This window comes from Coenobita brevimanus, chromosome 48 (genome assembly GCF_032717465.1).
Source record: "Coenobita brevimanus isolate Jiangsu-jjx chromosome 48, ASM3271746v2, whole genome shotgun sequence".
NCBI lineage: Eukaryota > Metazoa > Arthropoda > Malacostraca > Decapoda > Coenobitidae > Coenobita > Coenobita brevimanus.
Window position 1 is genome coordinate 4,125,529 of NC_137001.1, and position 25,024 is coordinate 4,150,552.

General features: G+C 41.5%; 1 non-coding gene across 1 annotated transcript; it reads right to left on the reverse strand.

Moving 5' to 3' along the window:
• Positions 1-9,546: 9,546 nt before the first annotated feature.
• LOC145399366 (5S ribosomal RNA) lies at positions 9,547-9,665 on the reverse strand. Its single transcript, XR_013897281.1, has one exon. It is a non-coding gene; the product is annotated as a 5S ribosomal RNA (ribosomal RNA).
• Positions 9,666-25,024: the final 15,359 nt, after the last annotated feature.

Genomic DNA, 25,024 nt, shown 5'->3' on the forward strand with positions numbered 1-25,024 from the left:
GAAGCTTCCAAATCTCACCCTCATTCATTAGGGCCACCCCCACATCCACTGCCATACCTTCCACCTCCTTTACAACCCCATCCATATATATATTAAACAGCCATGGAGACATCACACACCCCTGTTTCAGTCCCACATTGAGATCAAAGAACTCACTCAGCTCACCATCCACTCGCACCGTAGCCCTAGCTCCCTCGTACATACTCTTCACAGCACTCAACAATTTCCCCTCCACTCCATATATTCTCAATACCTTCCACATACCTTGCCTATCTATTCTGTCATAAGCTTTCTCCAAGTCCATGAAGGCAGCATACACTTTCCTTCCCTTCTCTAGATACTTCTCCACTAAACATCTTAGAACAAATATCTGATCTACACACCCTTTTCCCTTCCTAAATCCCCCTTGTTCTTCTCCAACTAGCTCCTCTGTCATATGCCTAACCCTATCAATGAGTATTCTACCATATATTTTACCAGTCACACTAAGAAGGCAAATACCCCTGTGGTTACCACATACTTCTCTCTCCCCTTTTCCTTTGTACAGAGGAAAAATTATACCTGATTTCCAGTCCTCTGGAACCCTTCCCTCTTCCCAAGCCAATCTACACAACTTCCATATCCACTCCACAACAATCTCACCCCCATACCTAAGCATTTCACCACACACTCCATCAATTCCTGGGGCCTTTCCCAGCTTAATCTTCTTCATCGCTTCCACTACTTCCGACCTACTGATCTCTTCCTCCCTCCTCTCATCTCTTCTTCTCCCAGCCATTCCCCAACCACTTATACTCACACTGCTCTCACTCTCTACATTCAACAAATCCTCAAAGTGCTCCTTCCATCTCCTCAATTTCTCTCTCTTCTCCACCAACAATCTATTATTCCTATCTTTCACTCCCCTACTATTTCCCCTTTCACACTGCCTTACTTTCTTTACCTCCTTCCAAAACAATTTCTTACTCTCCCTCCACTTCACACTCAGATTCCTCCCAAACTCTTCATCCACTTTCTTCTTACTCTCCTTCACCAGTCTCTTAACCTCCCTTCTCCTGCTCACATATACCTCTCTCTTCTCTCTCTCATCTTCTCCCCTACCTCTACTCGCCAACCATTCACCATATGCCTTCTTCTTTTGTTCCACAGCTCGTGGAGTGTGTGGTGAAATGCTCAAGCATGGGGGAGAGATATTAGTAGAATGGATGTGGAAGATGTGCAGATTAGCCTGGGAGGAAGGTAGTCCCGAAGGATTGGAAGTCAGGTATAATTATTCCCTTGTACAAAGGAAAAGGGGAAAAAGAAGTGTGTGGTAATCATAGGGGCATTTGTCTTCTAAGTATAATAGGAAAAGTGTATGGTAGGATACTTATAGACAGAGTTAGAGAAAGAACAGAGAAATTAGCTGGAGAAGAACAGGGAGGCTTTAGGAAAGGAAGAGGTTGTGTAGATCAGATATTCATTCTTAGATCTTTAGTGGAATAGTTTCTAGAGAAGGGAAAGAAGTTGTATGTGGCTTTCATGGATTTGGAGAAAGCATATGACAGGGTGGATAGACAAGGATTGTGGAAAGTGTTAAGAATATATGGAGTAGATGGGAAGTTGTTGAATGCTGTGAACAGTATGTACGATGGTGCGAAGGCTGCAGTGCGTGTGGATGGTGAACTAAGTGAATTTTTCTCTTTGAAAGTTGGGTTGAAACAGGGATGTGTCATGTCTCCATGGTTGTTCAATCTGTACATGGATGGGGTAATAAAAGAGGTACAAGGTAGGGTAGTGGATGTTGGAGTGGCCCTGGTGAGAGAGGATAGTGTTTGGAAACTCCCTGTACTGTTGTTTGCAGATGATACTGTGTTGTTGAGTGAAGACGAAGGGGAGCTGCAAGGCTTTGTGGATGAGTTTGGGAGAGTGTGTAAGAAACGGAATCTGAAGGTGAATGTAGGGAAGAGTAAAGTGATGGTCTTTGAGAGAGGTGAAGTCAGTGAATGCACAGCGAGGTTGGATGGTGAGAAATTGGAAAATGTGAGTACGTTTAAGTACTTGGGTAGTGTGATGAGTAAGGATGGAGGTTTGGAGGGTGAAGTGCTTGAAAGGGTACAGCAGGGAAAGTTGCTGGTTCTTTGAAAGCAGTGATAAGAAACAGGGAAGTGAGCATGGAAGTGAAAAAGTTACTACATGACAGTATTGTGATACCAACTCTAACATACGGAAGTGAAGCTTGGACGTTGTTGGAAGGACACAAGTCAAGAGTGAGACCAGTGGAAATGAGTTATTTAAGAGGAGCCTGTGGAGTCACATGGAGAGATAGGCTGACGAATGAGGATATAAAGGAACGTTGTGGTGTTGATGTGGATGTCATAGGGAGCGTTATGAGGAACACACTGAGGTGGTTTGGCCAAGTGGAGAGGATGGAGGGTGAAAGACTGACGAAGAGAGTGTATGTGAGTGAGGTGGAGGGGGGAAGAGGGAGGGGGAGGCCGAGGATGAGATGGAGGGATGGGGTGGAGAGGTATATGAGAGAGGGGGGTGTGAGTTGAGAGCAGGGCAGTGAAATGGCGGGGGACAGGGCGACTTGGAGGCGATTTGTTTGTGGCCACCCCAAACGGGATTGAGGCGTCTGGCAATAGATAGATAGATAGAGATTTATAAAAGTATTGATTAATTAATATATTTATAGAATGTCGGGGAATCATACAGGGTGCGAATTGTCCTGACAGGGAATCGTTTATGTTTTGACGGGGAATTGACATGATGGCGAATTGTCTTGGAACCTACCGATCGTGTGTAACCTATAACTGGTTACAAGGCTTTATTTAATGCTTTAACTTTCTTTAAATGCTTTAACTTACAAGTGCATACCAGAATAGTAAATATTTAACTTACAAATACAGTACTGTGGAAAAGCAGTACAGCAAATATTTAATAAACAAATAAAAAAGGTAATATTCTGACGCCTATCAGAAAACTGGTTATAAGACTAAATTTCTTGCTTGAACGTTATTTAACAATACTTTAACTTGCACATAAACTTACCAGAACAGTACTGTAAATATTTAACTTCCAAATACAGCTCTGAGGAAAAGCAGTACAGCGAATCAAATCACGTGATCAAAACAAACCATGCGTGCTGAGCTCATGTTCGAGGATTTGGCCTATCAAAGGCCTCTCTTGCATAAATATATAGTTTTCGTAATGGTTCTTTAATCTTACGTTATCTTATACATATCCCAGCACTAATCGTGTATAATTGCGAGCGCGTTCGGCGAGAACGTGTTCTGGGCAAGTTTACTGTATAAGAGTAGTCTTTCATTATATGGATGAGGAGATGATGAAAAAATTGATAGTGGCCATGATTTGCCCCAGGTTAGAATATGCAGCAGTAGTGTAGTCCCCTCACAAAAAGAAAGATATAAATAAGATTGAGAGAATACAAAGAACAGCAACCAAAATGGTCCCCAGTCTCGTAGATCTGTCGTACAGAGAGAGGCTGGAAAAGCTGGATTTGCCTTCCTTAGAAGAAAGGATAAAGACAGGCGACATGATTGCAGTGTTCAGGACCATGGTGGGAGTAGATAAAATTGACAAAGAAGATCTATTTTTATGGGATAATAGAGTAACAAGAGGACACGGAATGAAACTGAAGAAACCAAGCTGCTTGAAGGATATCAAAAAATATAGTTTTCCTTAAAGATGTATAGACCTGTGGAATAGCCTGGACAAAGAGATCGTCCAGTCTCAAAACTTAAACGAGTTTAAAGCTAAATATGACTTATTGAGAAACTGAGATGAGACCCCACGAGCGTAGCTCATTTCCTGTATATCACAATTAGGTAAATACAATTAGGTAAATACACACACACACACACACACACACACTGAAAGAAAAGGAAGGAATCACCAAACTGAAAGTAGAAGGAGAGATCTATAAAGATGCAGCAATGCAAACAGAAATAATGAACAAACGTTTCCAGTCAGTTTTCACTAATGAAAAGGATGGGGAAGGAGTAACTAGAAATGTAGTGATAAAAGCTATAAAAGTGGAAGTACAGGAAGTGTATAAATTAATAGAAACTCAAGATGTAAGGAAAGCCCCAGGACCACATGGAATCTCAAATTGGGTACTGAAGGAATGCAAAGACCAACTAGCAGATAAGATTCACAGTTAAATTGTGTGTTCTCTGGAAGAGGGGAAAGTGCCACAAGAATGGAAGAGGGCAAATGTGGTACCAATTTATAAGGGAGGAAACAAGGAAGAACCCATGAATTATAGACCAGTGTCCCTAACCAGCATGGTCGCAAAATTGTGCGAAAGAATTCTGAAAGATAGATGGATAAAATATCTAGAAGAGATGAATATTCTGACTGAATGTCGGTTTGGATTCAGAAGTGGAAGGTCATGTGTTTCCAACTTGTTGAGCTTTTACTCAAGAGCGATTGACGTGGTACAGGAGAGAGATGGTTGGGTGGATTGTGTGTACTTAGATTTATAGAAGGCCTTTGACAAGGTACCCCATAAGAGACTAATGTGGAAACTAGAGCATATAGGAGGACTGAAGGGGAACCTCCTGGAATGGATGAGAGACTTTTTGAGAGACAGACAAATGAGGACAGTAATAAAGGTTAGGAAGTCTGGATGGAGGGAAGTAACAAGTGGAGTCCCTCAAGGCTCGGTGTTGGCGCCAGTAATGTTCCTGATTTACGTAAATGATATGGTAGATGGAGTGAACAGTTATGCAAGTCTGTTTGCTGATGATGCAAGGATCTTGAGAAAGGTAGAGCTTGCAGAGGATTGTAAAATGCTGCAGGAGGATCTGGATAGGATACACGAATGGAGCCGGATGTGGGAAATGAAATTTAATGCAAAGAAATGTAAAGTATTGGAAATGGGTAAAAGTACCAAGAGGCCATCATTGAATTATTTGATGGGTAATGAACCAATCACAAAAGTGAGAGAAGAGAAAGATTTGAGTGTGTTGGTCCAGGACAGTTTGTCACCTGAAAACACATTAACAAGACAGATAGAGAGACGTATAAACTCCTGACTAATATAAGAGTAGCTTTTCGTTATATGGATGAGATGATGAAAAAGTTGATAGTGGCCATGATTCGCCCCAGGTTAGAATATGCAGAAGTAGTGTAGTCCCCACACAAAAAGAAAGATATGAACAAGATTAAGAGAATACAAAGAACAGCAACCAAAATGATCCCCAGTCTATCAGATCTGTCGTACAAAGAGAGGCTGGAAAAGCTGGATTTGCCTTCCTTAGAAAAAAGGAGAAGGAGAGGCGACATGATTGCAGTGTTCAGGACCATGACGGGAGTAGATAAAATTGACAAAGAAGATCTATTTTTATGGGATAATAGAGTAACAAGAGGACACGGAATGAAACTGAAGAAACCAAGCTGCTTGAAGGATATCAAGAAATATAGTTTTCCTTAAAGATGTATAGACCTGTGGAATAGCCTGGACAAAGAGATCGTCCAGTCTAAAAACTTAAACGAGTTTAAAGCTAAATATGACTTACTGAGAAACGGAGATGGGACTCCACGAGCGTAGCTCATTTCCTGTATATCACAATTAGGTAAATACAAATAGGTAAATACACACACACACACACACACACACACACACACACACAGGATGTCGTAAGAGGCAGAAGTTTGTACAGATCCTGGGAAAATATCGGAAAATCGGAGACGAAAAGGAAGCATGCCTATTGTGAATATTCGAATTAAATGTGTGATTGGTTGTCCAGTCTTATTTGAGTGTAAATAAGCTGGAGGTGTTGGTCAAATATGAGTAAAACACAGTGATGGTCTTAAACTTTGTACAACTGCATAATGGCAGAGAGAAGCAGTTCATTCTTTACATCCAGTGATACTGAGGTCACGGGATTCTCCAGTGATGATCAAAGCAACGGAAACAACAAACTGAACCAAACAAGAGTAACAGACATGGGGAAAATGGGTGAGATGAATGCCCAGGAATTAAAACAGGTATGGGCAATAATTAGTGAATTACAAGAGCAAACCTCGGAACAGGAGAGGAAGATGAAAGAGATGAGAAGTAAGTTAGAGAGTGTCTGCTCGTGCAATGTTGACCAGGAGAGAAGGGTGTCTGAATTAAAAGCTGGTAATGAAACCGTCACAAGTGAAATAAAACAACTGAAATGGGAAAATAAGAGGCTGGAGGAGGAAAGGGACAAGATGAAATGTAAACTTGACGAGTATGAATCTAAAAATAAGATGCACGAGGAACATACCAAAGAAATCCGAGAACACCATAAGGGGTGGAAAATAACTCAGCAGGATGATAAAATAAGTCTTAAGGAGATTTCAGAACAACCAAAAAAGGGAAACCAGGAAAAGGTGGAGAAGGAAGTGGTGAAGGTACTAAAAAGTACAGAATCACATGTCAGAGATGCAGCAGACAGGAAAAAATGCATGATTATCTTGGGTTTGAAAGGAAAACCAATGTCAGTGAGGTCAGAAAGAGAAAGGGAAGAACTATGAAGGGTGAAAGAAATAGTGTCAATAGTTATGGAAGGAAAGGACGAAGCCCAAGAGATCAAAGAAGTGTTTGGCTGGAAATATGTGGAGGGAGGGGCAAGGCCACTCAGAGTAAAATTTCAATCTCAGGTCACAGTAAATGAAATAAACAGACAAGACTTGGAAATTAGCAGATACGGAAGGATTAAAAAATATCTGGATAAGGAGAGATGCAAATGAGGAAGAGAGAGCTAAAATAAAGGAATATATTAAGGAAGCAAAGGAAAAAAAAAATGACCAGAAAACGGAGGAAGAGAAAACAAAGTTGTATTGGAGAGTTATGGATCAAAAATTGAGGAAGTGGTACTGAAGGAGAGAGGGAGAGAGGAGGCAAGAATAAAAAACAGTGTAAAAAGATTGAAAGTGGCATATGGTAATGTAGATGGTTTAATATTTGATACTTGATACATTTATTTAGCTTAACATAATATAAAAGTACAGTATACACATATACAATTTGCAAGCCACGGTCCATTGAGTCAATACTCTTTTATGGACCTGATGATGTTTTCATATTTTGTTTGTCCTCATGGATTTGAATGGACATGGAAGAAAAAAGGTTATACTTAATTCAAATATGGAAATCTGTACTGATATCAATATAAGAAATAATAAAAGTGTACATAACTTATAAGAGTAATAGCAATAATAATAGTAATAATAGAGAAATATTAACAGCAATAATAACTAATAATGTCAGTGCTTTGCCTACAGCAGTAACCTTAAGTGATAACAGCATATGAAATCTTAAATACTGAATGGTAGGAAATTTTAATTAGTAGTATAATTAAAATTAGTAGTATAATAAGTGACAATAATAATAATGATAATTTTTAACATTAATGATAATAGTAATAGTATCAATAGCAATAGTAGTGGTAATAATAATACTAATAATAATAATAAAAATAATAATAATAACAGTAATAATAATAAACAATAATAATTACAGTACTAATATGTTCTGAAGACACTAGCATTACCAGTATCTCCATCATTGCCCATACCATTAATATTACCCTGCGATAAATATATTCCCAGTTCAACAACATACCTGTACACATCTTTTTACATGTTGTGCGTGTGATGTAACATGCAGTACATATGCACTCCCTATTTCCTACCTACGCCAACACATGCCCACAACACAAACGAGCGAACAGCCACAGCGAGCAGACGTCCCAGCCATCGCTGCGAACCTTAAGTAGTTTTCAGGAATTTTGTCTGTCCTGTCTCCTAAGGTCTTGTTTTAAATTTAAAATAATGAAAGTTAATAGACTACCAAAAATGTAAAAAATTTTTAGCTAGAGTATACATGAATGTTTGTAGTATTTTTCAGTAACAGCTGTTATGGTACTTTAACCAATCTCAAACATGGCCGAAAATGTAAACATTGAGGGACTCGAATTTCCAGGATTTGATAGAAATACCAATGTCATGGATCTGGTTAAAACATTGATTATGAGGATTAGTGAACTTGAAAAGAAAGTAGAGAATCTAGTGATAAAGGATGTGTCTGAAAATACGGAGACTACTATACAGAGTCTGATCCAGTCCAATGAGACAGCGAATGAGGAGATTAGAAATTTGAAGCGTGAAAATGTCGAATTGAGAAGGAAACTAGAAGAGAGTACTAATAAAATGGAGAAGGTGAGTACTGTATTAGAAGAGCATCAGGCAAAATGGGCACACATAGAAGAAGAACAGAAAGAAGTGGTCAGCTTAAAAGAAATCATCCAGGAAGAAAGGGAAATGAACAAGAAAAAATGGAAGAAAATGTAGTGAAAATACTGAAGAAAAAAGAGAAAATAGTGAGAGAAACTGTAGAAAGGAACAGATGTGTGGTAATATTTGGAAACAGGGAAGAGGAAGAAAAGGTTAGGTTCGTGAGACTCGAGAGAGACACGAACCTGGTGAGAGGCATATTAGGCAAGATTGACCCCGAAGGAGACAAATGGGTAAAAGAAATTGAGGAAGTAAGGAGGATAGGGGCTTATAAGAAAAAGGAAACAAGACCAATGAGAGTCAAGTTTACATCAGAAAGTGTAGTAAATGATATAATTAAACTGACCTGGAAATTAAGCAAAGAGGCAGGGATGGAAAATATAATAATAAGAAAAGACTTGAATGAAGAAGAAAGAGAAGTTCTAAAATCACTGAAGGAACAAGTAAAGGAAAAAAATGATAAGAGGACAGAGGAAGAATGTAATACTTTTTTTGGGAGAGTGATGGATATGAGAGTAAGGAAGTGGTATGTGAGAAAATAGAAGTGAAGGAAACTAAGGGGGATGGCTATGAAAGATCAGAAATTGAGGAAGTGGTACCGACGGAGAGAACGAGAGAAGAGGTATAAAAAACATCAAAAATAATTTGAAGGTGATATATACTAATGTTGATGGTTTAATATCGGCACGTCTTGAAATTAACGATTTCTTGAAAGAACATGAACCTGATGTCATGTGCTTTGTAGAGACTAAATTAAGAGAAGATACTGATGTTCATTTGGGAGACGGTATATATAAACTGTGGAGAAGAGACAGAAAAGAAAAAACGGGAGGAGGAGTGATGATAGCTGTGAAGAACAGCATAAATGTAGATACCGTGGAAATGGGAGAAGGCAGGGCTGAAGTGATATATTTGAAATTAGAAACTGGAGAGAATGTCAATGGAGATATGGCGGTAGTGTATGTTCCCCCTAAGACGAGAGCATGGAATGATGACGAATACCAAGAGATGTTGTCAGATATGGCCAGTCATTTACAAAAAATAATTGAGAAAAGCAACAATATAATTTTGGTGACTTTAACTGTAAAGAGGTGAACTGGGAGGAATGGGACTCAGGAGGCAGCGAGGATTCGTGGGGCACTATGTTATTAAATATCCATCCATCCATTGCCAGACGCCATGTATCCCAAACGGGGTGGTCAAGGGCTTAGAGTTAATTGTTTTACAGGGAGGGGCACTAATCCTCCACCAACCCCACTTGACACGTAGGGATGCCAACAGCATCTGGTGTTCCCTGGCGGTCACCCATCCAAGTACTAACCAGACCCAACGTTGCTTAACTTCGCTGATCGAACGGGAAGCAGTGTACTCAACGTGGCATGGCCGTTGAATAATGTGATGACGCAATGGGTCAAAGAAGGGACACGGTTCCGAGGTGAGGACACACCAGCAAGGTTAGATTTACTGTTTACCAAAGAACCCGATGTAACAGAATCATTGAAATATTTCTGTCCTATAGGAAAAAGTGATCATGTGGTCACTGAGTTCCAGATGACAATAGGGAACGTCGAGCCAAGAGACGAGCTTCATAGACAGAGAAGAGACAACTTTGGGAAAGTAAATTTTACAGGACTGAGAAAATTTTTTGAGGACGTGGATTGGAGAAAATTCAGAGAAACAAGAGAGATACAGAGGAAGTGGGATATCTTTCTAGACCTCTATAATTTGGGAGTGGAAAAATTTGTACCAAGAGTAAGAGGGAAAGAAAACAGGAAAAAGAAGTGGTTTAATAGAAGGTGTATGACAGCAAAAAAAGAGAGAGATAAGGCGTGGAACAACTGGAGAAAGAGAGGTAACAACAGAACAAAGGAAGAATATAAAAGAATTAGAAATGAATACACAAGAATACGTAGAGAACCAGAAAGGAATTTTGAAAAAGGTATGACAGACAAATGCAAGGATGAACTCAAACTGTTTTATAGATTTGTTAATGACAAACTGAAACAAAAGGAAGGAATCACCAAACTGAAAGTAGGAGAGGTCTATAAAGATGCAGCAGTACAAGCAGAAATAATGAACAAATGTTTCCAACCGGTTTTCACTAATGAAAAAGAGTTTTTGGAAAGGGAGTGAGTGATTAGAAATGTACCGGTGATAAAAGATATAAAAGTGGAGGTACAGGAAGTGTATAAATTACTGGAAACTCAAGATGTAAGGAAAGCCCCAGGACCTGATGGAATTTCTAACTGGGTACTGAAGGAATGCAGAGAACAACTGGCAGATAAAATTCACAGTTTAATCGTGTGTTCTCTGGAACAGAGGAAAGTGCCACAAGAATGGAAGAGGGCAAATGTGGTACCAATTTATAAGGGAGGAAACAGGGAAGAACCCCTGAATTATAGACCAGTGTCTCTAACCAGCATGGTCGCAAAATTGTGTGAGAGAATCCTGAAAGACAGATGGATAAAATTTCTAGAAGAGATGAATATTCTAACTGAATGTCAGTTTGGATTCAGAAGTGGAAGGTCATGTGTTTCCAACTTGTTGAGCTTTTACTCAAGAGCGATTGATGTGGTACAGGAGAGAGATGGTTGGGTGGATTGTGTGTACTTAGACTTAGAGAAGGCCTTTGACAAGGTACCTCATAAGAGACTAATGTGGAAACTAGAATATATAGGAGGACTGAAGGGGAAACTCCTGGAATGGATGAGAGACTTTTTGAGAGACAGACAAATGAGGACAGTAATAAAGGACAGGATGTCTGCATGGAGGGAAGTAACAAGTGGAGTCCCTCAAAGCTCGGTGTTGGCGCCAGTAATGTTCCTGATTTACGTAAATGGTATGGTAGATGGAGTGAACAGTTATGCAAGTCTGTTTGCTGATGATGTAAAGATCTTGAGAAAGGTAGAGGTTGAGGAGGATTGTAAAATGCTGCAGGAGGATCTGGATAGGATACATGATTGAAGCCGGACGTGGGAAATGAAATTTAATGTAAAGAAATGTAAAATACTGGAAATGGGTAAAAGTACCAGGAGGCCATCACAGAATTATTCGTTGGGTAATGAATTAATCACAAAAATGAGAGAAGAGAAAGATTTGGGAGTGCTGGTCCAAGATAGTTTGTCAACAGAAAAGCACATTAACCCGCCCCGTCCCGTCGACGTATGGGTACGTTGCAACGATTTGCATTTGCCAGTCCCGGCGACGTACCAGTACGTCGTGCAATTGCAAAGTGCATAATTTCGACAATTTTCAAATTTTGCGCTTGATTTGCGGTACGTATCCTCACATGACCTTCCCCTACCTGCCACCAGGCGGGGACACTTGGCGACCCTACGCGACCCGCGCTAACCTGCCGCTCGTCCACTCACCTGGTAGCAACGGTCATGCTCAGACATGGCTAAGAGAGGTCTCTCAGAGGGCGAAATTCAAGCTGCCCTGGACGCCTTTACAGGCGACAGTGATTCCCCACTGGACGACGAGGTTGTGGATAAAGATTATGTGCAGCCAGAGGAGGAAGAAACCACCAGCAGTGATGAAGAAGTCCCGTCTCCCAGGAAGCGGCAGTACGTGACTTACCGTGCTGCTAGAGAAGGGCAGCCGGCCAAGAAACCACGTGCAACATCCTATGCCCAGCCCCAACGTGATGTGGAACCAGATTTCGATACGAGGACAAGGACAAGGACGGAGTCGTGCGATGTGCTGCCATGTGGTATGGACATGAGGTAATAACTCATCGTGGCCTAGAGCGCACACCACGTTGGACGAGCAGGTATGGGCCTAGTATTTTGTTTGGGGAGTTAGGAAGTGCCGTGGAGGGAGTGGGGAGTGAAAGGGAAAGTGCAGGGAGGAGTATGGAAAGTGAGAGTGACATGAGTGAGTCATTGCTCTCCCTAGGTAGTGTGAGGCGGCGGAGTGTATCACGTGGGCGAGTGCGGGTGCGTTCAGTATCAAGTGGGGTTGTGATGCAGGGGAAAGGTGGGGAGGAACCACTCCCCAGCACGTCTTATGCTCCCCAATATCCCCTAACACGTGGTCGAGCTAGGGTGCTTGAAAAATCTCGTGGTGTTGTCATGGAGGGGGAAGGTGGGGAGGAACTACTCCCCAGCACGTCTTATGCTCCTCAGTATTCCCCTACTTCATCCCCACAGCCCCCTAATGTTCCTCAAGGCCATAAGGGTAAGGGAAAGGGAAAGGGTAAAGGCAGAGGGAAGAGGAGTGACAGTGGGGAAGCCCTCCGCACTCCTTCTCCCCCACCTCCCCCACCAGCATCTCCTCCCCACCCAGACGAAGGCGGTGATGGGGATGATGGGGACAAGGGATTTGTGGCATGGAATTGGGAGGATGGGAGTGACTTTTCTTCCCTCATTCACCCCTTCACTGAGCAGGGGCGCTCTGGCTGCACTGCTCCCGGAATTCACCGTAATTCCACCAGGTTGGATTTTTTCCATCTGTTTTTTAGTGAGGCATTCGTGGAGCAGATTGTTTACCAAACCAACCTTTTTGCAAGCACCCAGCGCCTTGAGAGTGAAAGATTGGGAACAAGGAATAGGCATTCTATCATATATGATTACCCGGTCTCCCATTCAGAAATGTTCCTATTTTTGGCCCTGGTCCTTTTGATGGGTATTGTCTGAAAAAACAGAATTCCGGCTTACTGGACAAGGGACCCTGTTATGTTTACCCCAATATTTGGGCAATTGATGAGCCGTAATCGGTTTCAACAAATTCTAAGTCGCCTCCATTTCTATGATGCTCATGATCCTGCAAATGGGAACGACACAGATAAGATGAGGCGAATTAGATTGGTCTTTGATCACCTGAGGCAAACCTTTCGTTCGTCATTTTATCCCTATAGAGACCTCGTCATAGACGAGAGTCTTGTGTTGTGGAGAGGTAATATTTCATTTAGGCACTATATACCCAGTATATACCCTGCAAGGAGTAGACTGTAGCACCAGTCGAGCAGGGCAGTACTCCCGAGGTGGATGGAAAGCTGATGACAGGGTGTGCTGGAGCTCCCGTTTCATCAGCCCTCAGGACTAGTTCCTGACCATTCCCTTTAGCTGAACTTTTTCAGTGTCTCAGTTACACAGAGAGTAGGCCAGCATGCTCTCCAGTACAAATTTCTCTAACTATCTACACCAAACTACATGCACAGTACACACTACACTTCCTATTCAAAATTCAACAAAATGGCGTCTCTTCATCAAGCCTCGGAGTCCCCAGGGGGGTGGAACATAAATGACCCCACCATCCGCCCCTCTCCCGGTGACGACTCGAGGTGCCTGGAACCACTGTCTGACTCTCTTCTTCTTCATTTCTGCAACATTCGCGGCCTTTCCTCTAACTTTTGCTCTGTTGAGCTCCACCTCTCCTCCTCTAAACCTCACCTTCTTTTTCTAATGGAGACTCAGCTGTCTGAGGCAACTGACAGCAAACCCTTTTCTGTATCCTCCTACTTTCTCTATACTCATTTCAAAGCCAAAGGTGGCTGTTGTGTATATATACGCAACGACTTATCTTGCTCTCGTGTTCCTGAACTCGATTCTTCTGAATTCTCTACACTCTGGCTTCGGCTTTCCTGTCATTCTCTGACTAAATATATCTGTGCTGTTTACTTATCCCTTAATTCTACTGACTATCAAAAATTCTTCGACTATCTTACTTCTACGATGGAACACATTCTATCCATTTCTCCTTTCACTGAAATCTCCATTCTAGGAGATTTCAATGTTCACCACCACCTTTGGCTCTCCTCTCCTTTCATGGATCCACCTGGTGAACAAGCCTACATCTTTTCTATCCTTAATGACCTAGAGCAGCTTGTACAGCACCCTACCCGTATCCCTGACCGCCTTGGAGAGGGCTCCAACATACTCGACCTCTTCCTCACAACTAATCCTTCTGCTTACTCTGTTGGGCTCCTCCGATCACAACCTTATTACCTTAACCTGTCCTATTACTCCAGTATGGCCTGTGGACCCTCCAGGGAAACATCGTCTGTGGCATTTTGGAGCCGCGGACTGGGAGGCCCTCAGGCAGTACTTCTTTGATTTTCCCTGGAATGATTATTGCTTCTATGGCCGGGAGCCATCTGAGTGTGCCTTGCGCATTATGGAGGTTATTCTCTCGGGCATGGAAGCATACATTCCTTTCTCATATCCTTTGACTAACGCAAGAAAGCCTTGGTTTAATCACGCTTGTTCTAATGCTGTCCGCAACAAGGAGAGGGCCTACAAAAGGTACCGGAGCCAACCCACCCCTGAATCACATCATCTTTACGTTTCTGCCCAGAATCGTGCTAAGTCTGTTCTTCGCTCTACTAAAAATAATTTCATCCATACAAAATGCTCTCAACTCGCCAACTCGAATTCTTCCCACTCCTTCTGGCACCTTGCCAAAAATCTTTCTAACAACTTTACCTCATCATCCTTCCCTCCTCTTTCCTACTCTGATGGATCTGTAGCTATTTCTTCTACTCATAAAGCAGATCTCTTCGCACAGACTTTCTCCTCCAATTCCACCTTAGACGATTCCAGTGCTGTTCCTCCATCACTTCCCCCCCCCTGACTTCCTCATGGCTAACATTAAAATTTCTTAAGTTGATGTATTTTCTGCCATCACTGGCCTCAGTACTAACAAGGCATATGGGCCTGATGGGGTCCCTCCTGTTGTTCTCAAGAACTGTGCTTCTGTGCTTACACCCTGCCTAGGCAAACTCTTTCGCCTTTGCCTGTCAACTTGTACCTTTCCTTCTTGCTGGAAGTTTGCTCTCATTCAGCCAGTCCCAAAGAAGGGTGACCACTCCCAACCCTCCAACTATCGTCCAATTGCTTTAACGTCCTGTATTTCAATAGTTTTTGAGTCAATTCTCAATAGAAAAATTTTAAGGCATCTTTCCTATCACAACCTTCTTTCCGATCGTCAGTATGGGTTCCGTCAGGGACGCTCCACTGGCGATCTTCTCACCTACCTTTCAGACTAATGGTCATCCTCCTTTAGGGACTTTGGCGAAAGCTTTGCCATTGCACTTGACATCTCAAAGGCTTTCGATCGAGTCTGGCATAAATCTTTAATTTCCAAACTGCCCTCCTACGGTTTCTATCCTTCTATCTGTGCCTTCATTGCTAGCTTCCTTTCTGGTCGTTCTATAGCCGCTGTTGTAGACGGCCGTCGTTCTTCTCCTAGATCTATCAACAGTGGTGCTCCTCAGGGCTCTGTCCTATCACCAACTCTCTTCCTTTTATTCATCAATGATCTTCTAAGCTGTACATCTAACCCTATCTACTCATACGCTGATGACTCCACCCTTCACCTTTCCATTCGGTTCCTGCAACGCCCATCTCAACAGTTACTTCAACAAACAAGGGATGAGGCTATGGCACACCTAATGTCTGACTTGGCTTGTATCTCTGACTGGGGTAAAAATAATATGGTTGTTTTTAATGCATCTAAGACTCAGTTCTTACACCTATCAACCCGACAAAATCTTCCACAGGTATACCCACTAATGTTTAATAATATTCAGCTTGATCCTGCATCATCCTTGAACATGCTTGGGGTTTCATTTACTCGGGACTTATCTTGGAAAGATCATATTACGTCTCTTGTAAAATCTGCTACCAAGAGATTGGGTATGCTAAGCCGACTCCGCAGTTTCTTTACCCCTGCACAATTGTTGACTCTATACAGGGGTTTTATCCGCCCCTGTGTGGAGTACAACTCTCATGTGTGGGGAGGCTCCCCACATACAGCTCTTCTCAATAGGGTGGAGTCAAAGGCTTTTCGTCTCATTAACTCTCCTCCTCTTACTGACTCCTTTCAACCTCCGTCTCTTCACCGCACTGTTGCATCTTTATCTCTTTTCTATCGCTACTTTAATGGTCACTGCTCCTCTGAACTGTCTGCTTGCATTCCTCCACCTCTACGACGGGCGCGTAGCACCCGTCTGGCAGCAAACCCTCATCCCTTTTCTGTCCAACTCTCTAATGCAAGAGTTAACCGTTATTCCCAGTCTTTCATTTATGCAACAGGTCAGCTCTGGAACTGTCTCCCTCTGTCTGTATTTCCTGCTGCCTATGATCTCCAGTCTTTCAAACGCAGTGTGTCCAGGCATCTCAAAATGTTCGGATCTTGAATTTGGCTCTCTATTGTATTTTGTTTTTCTCTTGGAGGGAACTGTTACTGTGGGCTCATGGCCTTTGGTTCCTTCTTCCTCGCATAAAAAAAAAAAAAAAAAAAAAAAGGCACCGTTTTGGGTTCAAGATCTTTGTTATGTGCGACTGTAGGACTGGATACGTGCAAGACATGATCTTGTACACCGGTGCACAGACAGACATAATAGAAGATCGAAGTATTGGACTGTCGGGAGCAGTGGTAAAGACAATGATAGACGACTACCTTCATCGTGGTCATGTCCTCTACCTGGACAATTGGTACACTAGTCCTCTTCTCGCTAGTTATCTTCACATGCATGAAACGGGAGTCTGTGGAACCGTGAAGGTGAACCGGCGTCACGTGGCCAAGGTAGGGCGGAAACTTGCAAGGAATGAGGTTGTCTTCTTCAAAGCCAACAACATCCTTGCAACTGTGTGGAACCACAATAGAGAAGTAAGCCTATTGTCAACGGTTCACCGCCCCTTGATGCACCGTACTGATTCCGTAGATTACCGTAGCGAGAACAGGCGTCACATTTGGAATCCTGAGTGTGTCATGGACTATAACATAAACATGCGCCTCATGGACCAGTCAGACTCCATGATATCGACGGTAGAGTGTGCCAGGACCAAGATGAAGTGGTATAGGAAACGGTTCTTTCACTTGCTAGACATCACTGCTCTGAATTGCCACCACCTTCAAGCCATAACAACAGGAGTTCAGGAAACCTTTGAAGGGTTTGTGAGGGAGCTCACAGGAGAGATGTTTGCACGTTTTGCTGTTGAAAGGCCCCAACATCGCACCCGCACTGTCCCTATAGCCCAAACTCCCCTGAGAATATCCGGCCGCCATTTCCCCACTCCTATCCCTCCCCAGCCAAACAGACCTAGGCCCCAACGCAGGTGTCACGTGTGTAGCAATTCCCGGGAGAGACTCACGACAGAGGAAGGACACCCGCTATGAGTGCGTGGAGTGTGACGTGGGTCTCTGTATTCACCCATGTTTCAGCGAATAACACACATTGATGCAATTCTGATATGGTGTGAATGCGACAGGACGCTGAAACTATGAAGTAAATGCGACAAATAGACGCTCAGTGAAATTATCAGTCATGCTGATCTCCAAATATTAGTATAAAGTGCATACGGGTATAACATAAGTGCAAAAATTGTATGTAAGCGTATAAATATGCTGTAAGTGGAAGCATACATAGCGAGGGTTTTATGATGCGATATTCTGTCGCTCAGTGCAATAAATACGTCCTGTAAATATGTAATTATTATTATTGGAAATGATAACGGGTATAAGTTCAAATTATTATAAGTGCTGAAATATATTCTAAGTCAAAATATTCATAGCATGTGTATAGAGATGAGATATCCTGACGCTCAGTGGAATGAATAAGGCCCGTAATAATGAAAATAAAAGTCAACAAGTGGGAAAGTGTGTAATATATGTGAAGAATTAGTATATAAGTGTGTGAGTATTATGTTGGTCGAAACATTCATTGCGAGGGTATTTTCATGCGATATTCTGACGCTCACTTGAATAAATAATGCCAGTAAGTATGTACAGTGCAGTACAGGGGTGTAAACATGTGTAATGTAAGTGGGAAAGTATAATTGGAGTGAATAAATAAAGTAGAAGATGAAACACGAGTGTTTGAGATCGTGGTTGCCACGTGAATATGCGCTAGCATATCGCTAAATGCCCTCGTAATGAATGTAAATAATTGAAAACATTTACAGTGGTGGAGGAAAGGTTCTATGTAAAGGGAAAAATAATAGGAAAGTGATAAAACAATTGGGTATGTTGAAGTACGAGTCATAGCGAGTGTTCTTAGTAAGCCGATGTGCCATAAACTTATGCTGCATGTCATCATAATGAATGAAAACATCTGAAAACATTTACAAACAGTAGAAATTGGTAAAATGTCATTGAAACAGAAGTATACAAGTAGAAAAAATGATATGTTGACTGATACAAGAAACTTAGCATACAGCATGTTACGACTCAGACCTAACTCGCTATGCTCGCGCGATGTTCAATGCTTATTTTTCATATATATGTGTCTGAAATCCATTATATTGCTACTGTTATTGTTTATTAGTACAAATTCAATAAATATAGAGGTGTTGTGTGTTGTTTCTCCCAGTATTCCCTACCACAGAAAATGTGTGCGCCTCACACATCAATGACAGAATACGATACCTGGCGCGGGAGACCTCACCTGTTCCGACCACTTATAGACCACGGTAAGCCCTTTCTTAGTGATTTTCCTTCGTTTCTCAACCAAAGCGGAAGTTTTAGCCCCAAAAAATTTTTTCCAAAAAGGCTTGGGACTGGGGGATGTCGGAGGTGCGGAAAAACTCGGGACGTGACGGGTTAACAAGATAGTTGGAGAGACTTATAAACTCTTGACTAACATAAGAGTAGCATTTCATTATATGGATGAGGAGATGATGAAAAAATTGATAGTGGCCATGAAACGCCCCAGGTTAGAATATGCAGCGGTAGTGTGGTCCCCACACAAAAAGAAAGATATAAACAAGATTGAGAGAATACAAAGAACAGCAACCAAGATGGTCCCCAGTCTGGCAGATCTGTCATACAGAGAGAGGCTGGAAAAGCTGGATTTACCTTCCTTAGAGGAAAGGAGAAAGAGGGGAGACATGATTGCAGTATTCAAGACCATGGTGGGAGTAAATAAAATTGACAAAGAAGGTCTGTTTTTATGGGATAAGAGAGCAACAAGAGGACACGGAATGAAATTGAAAAAGTCAAGCAGCTTGAAGGATATCAAGAAATATAGCTTACCTTACAGAATTATAGACTTAAGGAATAGCCTGGACAAAGAGATCGTCCAGTCTAAAAACTTAAACAAGTTTAAAGCTAAATTTGACTTATTGAGAAACAGCGACGGGAACCCACGAGCATAGCACATTTCGTGTGTATCACAATTAGGTATTTTAGATAAATACCTAAGTATTTCGAACGACTTAGACGAAAAGGCTGGGCAGAAGAAAAACATTCATGTGTATAAATGTAGATTAGATAAATGTGGAAATGGAGACAGGACACCACGAGCATTGCTGAATTCCTGTATACTACAAATAGGTAAATACAACTACACAATTAATACAAGCACTGTCCATATATACTTTAGTAGAATACAACAATTGCTAATATGTTGGAATGTAATTTAATTATATTTTCTTAACCCCTTAAACGCGGATCGTCGCATCTGCGACGGTCGGCCCAAAGGACAGGACGGCGGATCGTCGCGTTTGCGATTTGAGTAAATTTTGAATAACCGCGGGCAAGCAGGCTCCAGCTGGTATTGTCTATCAGTACCACCACCCTCTAGCTACAACTAGCATACTTTACCTTTGTACTACTGACCTCAGTTTTTTTTTTTTTTTTTTATGTGTCCGACTCTGGGCATAGGCTTCACAGCCTGCTCTCAAGGCCCAGTAGTCCTCCTACATACCATACACCTCTCTACATGTCACCACTTCGGCGCTAACACCCACCGTCCATATTGAATACATGCTAGGGCTGTCTCATACAGGACTGGTGTATTGGTATTAGCGTTTTCCCCCCGTCCCCCCCCCCACCACGGCCCAGCCAGCCTGGCTGTGATACATGGCAGCGCTCTGAGCACTCAGAACTGTAAATCTGCGCTCTCCTCTCACAAGCAGTTTATGCTACTAGGAAACGCTTGTTTCCCCAGTTGTAACACTAGCTTTTTTTCTCACGGTTTGCCCCTGTTTAGCGTCAGTTTACTGCAGGCTTTCAAAGTGAGATTATGGCGAGTTCTAGCTCTTCCCAGTCAGTGCAAGCGGCCGACAGGAACGAGAATAAAGTGGCGGACGTAAGGCAGAATAAAAAGCGCACCGTGGTGATCTTTTGGGAAGTAATATGATTGAAAATAATGTAGTATACATGTTTTTAGCTGTGAAAATGGAAATGTTTGTTGAGTGACGGGAAGACCGCCGCCGCGCTGCATGTCGGCCGTACGCTTCGTTGATTTTAGCCTTATTTTCAGTGCTTATTGTACAAATACGGATTCCTAACTACCTTTACGTTGTAGTATAAAGTTTACTGTGACAGAATGAGGCTGTGGTAGAGGGGAAACCGGGTTGCTGGAGGTGTGAAAGTGAAGATTTGGTTACCCAACTTTGCAAGTCTCCACAAGTCCTTAGGTAGTCCACGAAGGCTCAACACCTGTCTCTGGAGAAAGCTGAATTTAAGTACCATCTGCCATACCAAGTATAATGTTCCAGGGTTAATCTCTGATTTTTGGTGAATATTTTCCTACAGGTACTCAGACCGCGCTACAACCCCGCCACTCGGGGGAGAACGACTGTACACAGCCGCGTTTTAGGGGTTAATAATTCTGCTTTAATTTTCTAACTGAAGGAGTTAAGTGACAAAGTATTCTTGACGTCCTCTTGCAATTAGTTCCACACCTTTGCTTCCCTAAAGGTGACAATTTGTTGTGTGTGTGATGCTCTGTATAGTGGGAGTCTGAGGTCATTAGTTCTTCTGGTGTCAATAGTATTAGATATGTATCTAAAACCACAATCAACTTGGTGAATAAATATAGCTTTGAACACGAACATGCAGGTCTGAAGGTGGATGATGTCATGAAATTTAAGTACATTATTCTTACTGAAGAGAGGATTAGTATGGTCATATCTTTGTTCGTGGAACATAATACGGATTAGTTTTTTTTGTGCTATAAATATGTAATCCAAGTATGTTTTGTGTGTCCCTCCCCATATTGCTGAACAGTATAATAAATGTGGATAAGCAGTTAATAGATATATTTATCTTAAACAGATGGATTTTAAGAAGTGTCTTGTCCTATAACACACCAGATATTTTAGGAATTTTAATTCCTAAATTGTATAAATGGGGAATGCCAATTTAATTTACTGTCAAAAATAATTCCCCAAAACCTTGTTTCATTAGTTTGATTTATTACATGATTATCAATTTTAATTTCAATGTCAGGAGGTCGCATCATATTTGAATGTGATACCATAAAGTGTGTTTTAGAAATATTTAGTGTAAGTTTATTACTCTTTAACCAGTTTGACACATGAACTAATTCTCTGTTTGCTATATCTCTCAGTTCAAAGATGTCTTGGACCTGTACAAAGATAGTAGTGTCATCAGCAAAAAGTAAGAAATTTAGCTTATCACTACTACCTGTACAGATTATATCATTTAAGTAAATTAAAAACAGTACCGGACCTAAAATAGAGCCCTGTGGTACACCACAGCTAATGGGTCTTTGTGAAGAGGTTTTATTTCCATAAACTACGTACTGTTTTCTCTGACTTAGATAGCTCTGAAACCTTTGAATGCCGGGCCTCGGATCCCATACACTAATAACTTCTGTAGTAAAATAAAGTGAGGGATGGTATCGAAAGCTTTTGTCAAGTCACAGAAAACAGTCAAGTGATACATTTTAGTATTGAAGGCAGTGTAGATACATTGGCTAAGGTGGTGTAGTGCCAGTTCTGTGGAGCGTTTAGGGCAGAATCCATACTGAGACTCTGTTAACAAGGTATGTTGATTAACCCTTTGAGATTTTCTGCCCTCTGCCGATTGTGTCTGTGCCAGATTCAGCCTGGCGCACATACAGTGCACCGTCGAGCAGCGATATTTGTACTTAATTGCCCACTGTACACTAACTTTTTAAGGTAGACTAATGAATGTGGTTCCATTTTAAAGCTGAATAGTTGTTCTTTATCGTAGTATGGTTGAAAAAGGTAAATATGGTTGCTAAAGGGCCAATAGGACGAGTAGAAGTTAGCCGAAAAGGAAAAATCGCACACCCTTCCATAGAAAAATATTTGTAAAAAAAAAAAAAAGTATTAGAGTTACATGAAATTTGATTGCACCATGTCAATCTACAGTAAAGTACCTTTCCATTGACATACAGGTTATGGCAATTTACGTTAGTTTTCACAGAGAAAAGCGAAAGCTCTCGCTGTCACACAGGCAAATATCCATGCTGGTAATGCTGATATTATTCATGTTAAAAGCGAATTTATTATGCATATCTGTCTGATGTACTTGTCAGTGTAAAACCAAATAGTTCGAAAAGGATACACAGGGTAGTGTACGTAGAACAAGCCCAGATAGGATATGGAAAACATGCAAAAAACAAAGGTTGTTTCGTATGACTCGAATTCGAGTCATCAGAATCTCAACGGTTGGATTTACGATGACTCAAAATCGCGTCTTTGGAATCTCAAAGGGTTAAGATAGTCCATAAGTCTTATTACAACAACTTTTTCAAAGATTTTACTGAAACTTGGTAAAATTGATATTGGTCTGTAATTAGTGTGCATACTTGTGTCACCTTTTTTATAGATGGATAGTACTTTTGCAATCTGTAGGTGCTTTGGAAGGAAGCCTCTTTAAAGGACTTGTTTATAATATACTTAAGGAAAGGGGAAATTTCATCACGACACTCCTTTTTTAATTTAATATTAATATCGTCATGACCTGGTGACGTTACTTTAAGTACATGAATTATTGAGTTAATTTCTGTGGTTGTTGTTGATCATAAAAAAATGAAAAGTTAGTGGGCTGTGGAAGAAAACTGTTATATGAAACAGGAGTTGGTCTTACTTGTGCTACGGTGTTTGCTACATTACAAAACTATTCATTAAATCCCTCTGCTATGTCCTCACTGTTTGACATTGTCCTGTTGTGTAGTGTGATGGAAGGTGGAGATGTACGATTTTTATTTCTACCCAGGAGGCTCTTGATAGTTTCCCAAGTTTTCTTAGGATTACCTGCTTCTTCCTTAAGTTTTGATGTGTAATATTTTTCTTTAGCTGCTCTTATATAAGCTTCATGTGCAGCATGTGATGAGGTGTGTGAGATGAAGAGAAGATGGAGGGGGGTGCAAGGAACAGCATGGTGGAATGAAGAGGTGAGACAGGCTGTGGCACAAAAGAAGAAAGCATACTATGAATGGATGAGAAATAGGGGCATGGAAGAAGTTGAGAGGTGGAAGAGAGAGTTATATGTAGAAAGAAAGAGAGAGGTGAAAAGATTAGTAAGAAACAGTAAGAAGAGAGTGGATGAGGAATTTGGAAGGAATTTCAGTGTAAAGTGGAGGGACTGTAAGAAAATGTTCTGGAAAGAGGTGAAAACAGTAGGACAGGGTGGAAGTGAAGTTAGCAGGGGAGTGAAAGATAAAAATGGTAGATTACTAGTGGAGAAGGAGAAAAAGTTAGCAGATGGAGAGAACACTTTAAGGAATTGTTGAACTTAGAGGATGGAAGTAATGTGAGTATAAGTAGCTGATGAATGGCTGGGAGAAGGAGGGAGGTGAGAAGACAGGAAGAAATCAGTAGGACAGAAGTTGTGCAAGCAATGAAAAAAGTTAAATTGGGGAAAGCCCAAGGAATTGATGGAGTGTGTGGTTAAATGCTGAAATGGGGAGGAGAGATAGTCGTAGAATGGATGTGGAAAATGTGCAGATTGGCCTGGGAGGAAGGTAGAGCCCCGGAGGACTGGAAGTCAGGTATAATTATTCCCTTGTACAAAGGAAAAGGGGAAAAAGAAGTGTGTGGTAATCATAGGGGCATTTGTCTTCTTAGTGTAATAAGAAAAGTGTATGGTAGGATACTTATTGACAGAATCAGGGAAAGAACAGAGGAATTAGTTGGAGAAGAACAGGGAGGCTTTAGGAAGGGAATAGGTTGTGTAGATTAGATATTCATTCTTAGATCTTTGGTGGAAAAGTTTCTAGAGTAGGGAAGGAGGTTGTATGTGGCTTTCATGGATTTGGAGAAAGCATATGACAGGGTGGATAGACAAGGATTGTGGAAAGTATTAAGAATACATGGTGTAGATGGGAAGTTGTTGAATGCTGTGAAGAGTATGTATGATGGTGCTAAGGCTGCAGTGCATGTGGATGGTGAACTGAGTGAATTTCTCTCTTTGAAGGCTGGGTTGAAACAGGGATGAGTCATGTCTCCATGGATGTTCAATCTGTATATGGATGGAGTAATAAAAGAGGTACGGGGTGGGGCAGTGGACGTTGGAGTGGCCCTGGTGAGAGGGGGTAGTGTTTGGAAACTCCCTGTACTGTTGTTTCCAGATGATGCTGTGTTGTTGAGTGAAGACGAAGGGGAGTTGCAAGGCTTGGTGGATGAGTTTGGGAGAGTGTGTAAGAAGTGGAATTTAAAGGTGAATGCAGGGAAGAGTAAAGTGATGGTCTTTGAGAGAGGTGAAGTCAGAGAATGTAGAGTGAGGTTGGATGGTGAGGAATTGGAAAATGTGAGTACGTTTAAGTATTTGGGTAATGTGATGAGTAAGGATGGAAGTTTGGAGGGTGAAGTGCTTGAAAGGGTGCAAGAAGAAAGAAAGGTTGTTGGTTCCTTGAATGTGGTGATAAACAGTGAAGTGAGCATGGAAGTGAAAAAGTTACTATGGTACATGACAGTATTGTGATACCAACTCTAACGTATGGAAGTGAAACTTGGATATTGCTGGAAGGACACAAATCAAGAGTGAGAGCAGTGGAAACGAGTTATTTAAGAGGAACCTGTGGAGT